The sequence below is a fragment of the Lathyrus oleraceus genome, chromosome 4 (genome assembly GCF_024323335.1).
Source record: "Lathyrus oleraceus cultivar Zhongwan6 chromosome 4, CAAS_Psat_ZW6_1.0, whole genome shotgun sequence".
Taxonomy (NCBI): domain Eukaryota; kingdom Viridiplantae; phylum Streptophyta; class Magnoliopsida; order Fabales; family Fabaceae; genus Lathyrus; species Lathyrus oleraceus.
The window spans coordinates 457,913,598-457,920,274 of NC_066582.1; the positions used below are offsets into that span (position 1 = coordinate 457,913,598).

At 29.1% G+C, this 6,677-nt stretch overlaps 1 pseudogene; it reads right to left on the reverse strand.

The window, feature by feature from the left end:
* Window positions 1-3,881: 3,881 nt before the first annotated feature.
* Window positions 3,882-6,677, reverse strand: part of LOC127137960 (uncharacterized) — a 12,092-nt pseudogene continuing 9,296 nt past the window's right edge.

The window sequence follows — 6,677 nt, forward strand, 5'->3', positions numbered from 1 at the left end:
GAGAGAGGGGAGAGAGAGAGAGAGAGAGAAGTCGTCAAATTCAAGTAACAAGTTTCAAATTTATGTTCAATTCACTCTTCCCCCTCACATACTTACTTGAATGTTGGAGTGTTAACCTTGAAGGTCATCCCTCTCTCCACCGCATATGAAATTTTTGTTTACCATTACCACCGTGTCTCACCTCATTTTTAGTTCTAGAACGGAACAAAAAATTAATAATAATAGTAATAATAATAATAGTTTAAATTCAATAAATAATATTTAATTAATTTTGATAATTATTAATAAATATAGATATTCATATTAATTTTGACAATTATTAACAAATACAGACATTCACATATAACATTTAATTTGTATATGTACCCGCAAAATTAACACGTTACTAAATACTCGTTAACCCATAGATACTCAATAAGCTATCAGACCCGTGTGCGTGTTCGATTGTATTACATGTCTCCCTAATCAAGTATGCAATAAAATAAGGATTTATGATACATTCACAACAACTAAATTTGAAGATAAATGATATTCGTTCATTGAAACTTTTTATCCTTTAAAATAATTATTGATTGGTTACATTGTATAATGAGGGTCGTAGATGAGTACCAACCTTGTTAAAGAAATATTTTTGGACGGATATGTCAACTACATCAAATCTAAATTAGTTTGTTAAGCAATATCATAATGCTCTTAGAAGTCAAAATTAAAGGAATTTCAAGTAAATTTTAATTCGACGAATATTATTTATGAGATTGCAAAAGTAGCTAGTGAGTTTTTTAGGATTAACACGTTATTAATGTTGGTGTATGGAAGGAATGTTACAGTTAGCTTTCAATGTTGATTGCAAAAGTATGTTGTCCCATAAGTAAGATTTATTTTGTGGGATATCCAATATAAGAATATTTTTCAAGAACTTAAAAATAATCCTCTTCTATTTCTGCATTTTATTTTTTTAATTATTTATCTTTAGAGTATCATAAAATACTTATTTTTTAATGAATATAGACAAATAAATATGCATTGGAAATATCTTATGGCATAGAACAAGATTATATTAAGAGAAAAACTCAAACATAAATAAAATTCATGCTAAACATAGATATAAAGTTTACGAAAACAATTATGTTCTTCATTTTCTGCATTTTACATTTTCCAACTAATCATCTTTAGAACATCATAAAATACTTATTTTTTAACGAATATTGACAAATAAATATGCGTTGAAAATATATTATTGCATTAAAAAAATATCATATCAAGAAAAAACTTAAACAGAAACACAATTCATGCTAAACAGAGTCATAAAATTTACGAAAAAAATTGTTTTCTCATTTTCTATATTCTGCATTTCCAATTAGTCATCTCTAGAGCATCATAGAATACTTATTTATTAACGAAAATTGACAAATAAATATGCGTTTCTAATTAGTCATTTTTAGAACATCATAAAATACTTATTTCTTAATGAAAATGAAAAAATAAATATGCGTTGGAAATGTCTCATGGTATTGAACAAAATTATATCAAGAAAAAAACTCAAAAATAGAAAAATTCATTCTTAATAGAGCCATAAAGTTTACGAAAAAATATTCTGTTCTTCATTTTCTAGATTTTGCATTTCCAACCTGACATCTTTAAAGCATCATAAAATACTCATTTCTTAACGAAAATGGACAAATAAATATGCGTTTGAAAGGTCTCATTGCATAAAATAAGATTATATCAAGAAAAAAAAACTTAAACACAAACAAAATTTATGTTTAACAGAGCCATAAAGTTTACGAAAAAATACCGTGTTCTTTATTTTCTGCATTTTGCATTTTCAACTAGCCATCTTTAAAGCATCATAAATTACTCATTTCTTAACAAAATCTGACAAATAAATATGCGTTGAAAAGATCTCATTGCATAAAACAAGATTATATCAAGAAAAAAACTTAAACAGAAACAAAATTCATATTAATCAGAATCATAAAGTTTACGAAAAAAACTGTGTTTTTCATTTTCTGCATTTTGTATTTTCAACTAGTCATCTTTAGATGATCATAAATTGCTCATTTCCTAATGAAAATCGATAAATAAATATGCGTTGGAAAACTCACATGGTATAAAACAAGATTCTATCAAGGAAAAACTCCAACAGAAACAAAATTCATGCTATTCAAAGTCATAAAATTTACGGAAAAACTGTGTTTTTCATTTTCTATATTTTGCATTGCCATCTAGTCATCTTTAAAGAATCATAAAATGTTTATTCTTTAACGAAAATGGATAAATAAATATGCGTTGGAAATCTGTCATGGTATAGAACAAGATTATATCAAGAAAAATACTCAAACATAAAAAATTTCATCATAAACAGAGCCATAAAATTTACAAAAAAAATATTGTGTTCTTTAATTTCTGTATTTTGTATTTCCAAGTAGCTATCTTTAAAGCATCATAAAAGACTCATTTCTTAACAAAAATGGACAAATAAATATGGGTTGGAAATATCTCATTGCATAAAACAAGATTATATCAAGAAAAAAAACTTACACAGAAACAAAATTCATGTTAAATAGAGCCATAAAATTTACGAAAAAAATTGTTTTTTCATTTTCTGCATTTTGCATTTCCAACTAACCATTTTTAAAGCATCATAAAATACTCATTTCTTAACGAAAATGGACAGATAAATATGCGTTGGAAATGTCTCATTGCATAAAATAAGATTATATCAAGAAAAAACTTAAACATAAACAAAATTCATGTTAAGCAGACCCATAAAGTTTTAAAAAAAATTGTGTTCTTCATTTTCTGCATTTTGCATTTCCAACTATTCATCTTTAGAGCATCATAAGTTGCTCATTTCTTAACAAAAATCGACAAATAAATATGTGTTGGAAAAGTCGCATGTTATAGAACAAGATTCTATCAAGGAAAAACTCCAATAGAAACAAAATTCGTGCTAAACAGAGTCATAAAGTTTACGAAAAAAATTGTGTTCTTCATTTTCTACATTTTGCATTTCCAATTAGTCATCTTAAAAGCATCATAAAATGTTCATTTCTGAACGAAAATGAACAAATAAATTTGCGTTGGAAATGTATTATTGCATAAAACAAGATTATATCAAGAAAAAAACTTACACAAACAAAATTCATGTTAAATAGAGTCACAAAATTTACGAAAAAATTGTTTTGTTCATTTTCTGCTATTTGCATTTCCAACTAACCATTTATATAGCATCATAAAATGCTCATTTCTTAACGAAAATGGACAAATAAATATGCGTTGGAAATGTCTCATAGTATAGAACAAGATTATATCAAGAAAAAAACTCAAACATAAAAAAATTCATCCTAAACAGAGCCATAAAATTTTAAAAAAAATATTGTATTATTTATTTTCTATATTTTGTATTTCCTACTAGTCATATTTAAAACATCCTAAAATAACAATTTTTTAAAGAAAATTGACAAATATATATTGGAGGAACTAAGGATAATATTCTAACGCCACAATCAATACGATGCTGGGATTGAAAAATTTTGGTGACACATACCAACACCGGCTAGAAACCATGGATGATTAAGACTTGGACGTTGTGAAAGACTCTCTGTGTAACCTTAGAATCAAGAGATCTGAGAAAACAGTGCTGAGAATGGACCTCCTCTGGAGCCCAAAATTTGATATCAGTTTGTCAAACACTCCTTCAGGCCCATGATGAAACACTACCCATGATGAAACCGCACATCAACAAAGTAAGATTGGTGCTGCTTCACTATATTACAACCTTCGGCACGGTTAATGTCGCAAAGATCATAGTCCAAGAGATACATGTCTGCTCAAAGAAAAAGAATGGAATGATCTTCTTTCCATGTCTAATCATCACCCTATGCAAGAGGCAATGAGCCCTTTTTCTCCAAACTTTGAATTTCCTCAATGTGGATCGCATCTTCAGCAATTCCTTTCACACCAAATTTATTAGCTTTATCCCAAATCTTGGGCGATGCTACAATCTTCTGAATATCACACAGAACCTCAAATTGTCTTAGTACATTTTAAAATTTTGAAATGGTATTGCAAACAAATTATTTTGGTTCAGTTCAATTCTAAACAAGTTGAAATGGTTCCATTCAAGTGACATTTTATTATAGTTCGTTCGGTTCGGCTTTCTATTTTAACTATACCATAAATAACCTTAGTGACACTGTAGAAATAGCTGAACCATAAGTAATTTCAGAGAAATAATTCTGATGCTAAGCTTGGACATACACATGAATAAAATTAGGCTGAAAATGTCAAGCAAGTTGTGACACTATGTCTAGAATTGGCACTATCCTAAAAACACAATAAAAGTCCGAAAAGTTTATCTCTATGCAATGACTAGTCATGAAGGAGTTACCTGCCACGATAATAACATTATAACCATTTTACTGTTGTTGGAATTAACCCTTTTAAGTTGATTATGAAATGTGAAATATGATTGAAAGATAACACCAACTCTTATGTCGTTTTGTGTTTGCAGACCATACTCGAGAATCAATTTATGGTCATAACTACACAACAAATTTCATAAAGGAGTGTTTCTCAAATAGTGAACGGTTAAACAAATTCTTTGTCCACATGCAGAACAAATCTCACTCTCTTTGTCTTGAAAAATCATGGAGATATTTAGAAAATTTTGTTTAAACTTATCTCATGTCACTATACTTATCATAATGATATATTAGCTTCCCGGATTCTCATTTCCATTATTCTAGAGCATCATTGATATAGTTATCATGTAACTTCCTTTGAAGTTAGACACATTCAAAAATCACAAATTGAAACACATGTCACACAAATTGAAAATAGTATATTATTTAATTTTTGAAAATGAGTTAAAATGACATCATTGTTACGAGTTACAAGAGAATCGTTTAAACATTGATCACTCATTTTATTACATATATAGATGTCTCTTCACAAATTTCATAGTTGAGAAAACATGTTTCACGCTTGCAGTTGCTACCGGCAAGATTAAAGCAATCTTCAGAAGCTCATACACTTGCACTTATTTGTTTCCATTTATAAAGATTTGAAAGTTCTTTTAACTTTGCAAATTTTGGATCACAACGAACACTTATAACATAATTCTGAAACTGATGTCGCACCACCACTTCCGGCACATCTACAAAATCATTTGAATAAAGTTTGATCATCCTCAATAAATTTTTCGCATCAAAAGCTACAAATGACGATGAGGGATTCAAGCATGAAACACATTGTAAATGTTCATCAAACCTAGCATTGAGTTCATGTAATTGCAAATCTAAAAGTCTGAACAAACAATCATGATTATAATGATGCAAATTAGAAACATTAGAAGTTGTAAAATATCGTCTAGGTTTCTTCCCTTGCACATACAAAGTATCCATATCAGGCATATCAATATCATATTTATTGCAAATTTCCATAACCTTAGGTATAAGTTCTTCCCATCCATCATTACTCATTTCTTGTAATTCTTGTTTGGTAGAATTGACAAGTGAGAAAGCATTCAAAAGATCTTGATCACATTTTTTTAACACTACACTCAAATCAATTATAAATCCTAATATCTCAACCATCATATATAACATGAAGATAAAATCAAGGTTTAATACCCTTTTTAGTCCTGTATGTTAACCTCAGGGTACATTTTGGTCCCTTAATTTCAAAAAGGTTCATCTTAGTCCCTTAACTCTTAAAATGATACGTTTTGAAGAGTTAAGGGATCAATATGGATCTTTTTTAAGTTAATGAGGAAAAATGAACCCTGGGATTAACATATAAAACCAAAAAGGATATTAAGCCTCAAATCAAAGAACTGAAGCACATCAAGAAAAAACATAGTTTCACTATATTTTTCAAATGACGTATCCTTCTCGACTTCTTCAAGTACCTCAATAATGACACCATACAAAGTCATCAAATAAGTGAGAGTCCTAAAGTCGGAACCCCAATGAGTGTCACCTATTATAGCAATAGATGATTCTTGATTTAATCCACTATTAGTCTCTATCTGGTCCTCTTTAATCAATTTAGCAAACTCAGTTACTTTTTTGTCTCAAAGCAATTCACGTCTCTTGTTAGAAGGTCGTATGAAATCAACAAGCATTTTGACCTTATCGAAAAAACCACTAACATATTTGTGAGTCTTAGCACATGCAACGAGTTCCAATTGAAGTTGGTGGACGAAACAATGTACGTAGTAAGCAAATTGATTCTAATTTTGGATTAAAGTTCTCAAACCACTAAACTTACCTCGCATATTACTAACTCCATCATACCCTTGCCCCCTAATGCTACTCAAGCCATTAATAGACAACTTTTTCTAAAGTGTCTCCTTAAGTGACTTAGCACTTGTTTCTTTAACACTTGAAATGCCAATAAACCTTCTTTTACCAAACCTTCAATATTAACATAGCAAACAACCACAACAATTTGTTCTTTACCAGCAATGTCACCAGATTTATTAATCAAAACAAAAAACACATAATCCGCAATATCACATATAATTTATTGAGTTATTTTACACTCAATAGCAGCAACAACACCCTTTTGAATCTTAAGGACGATCATAAAGTTATTTCCTGGAGCTCAATCTATTACATTAGTTATCTCTGGGTAAATTTCCTATAGAGTGTCCATTAACTCAAAATATG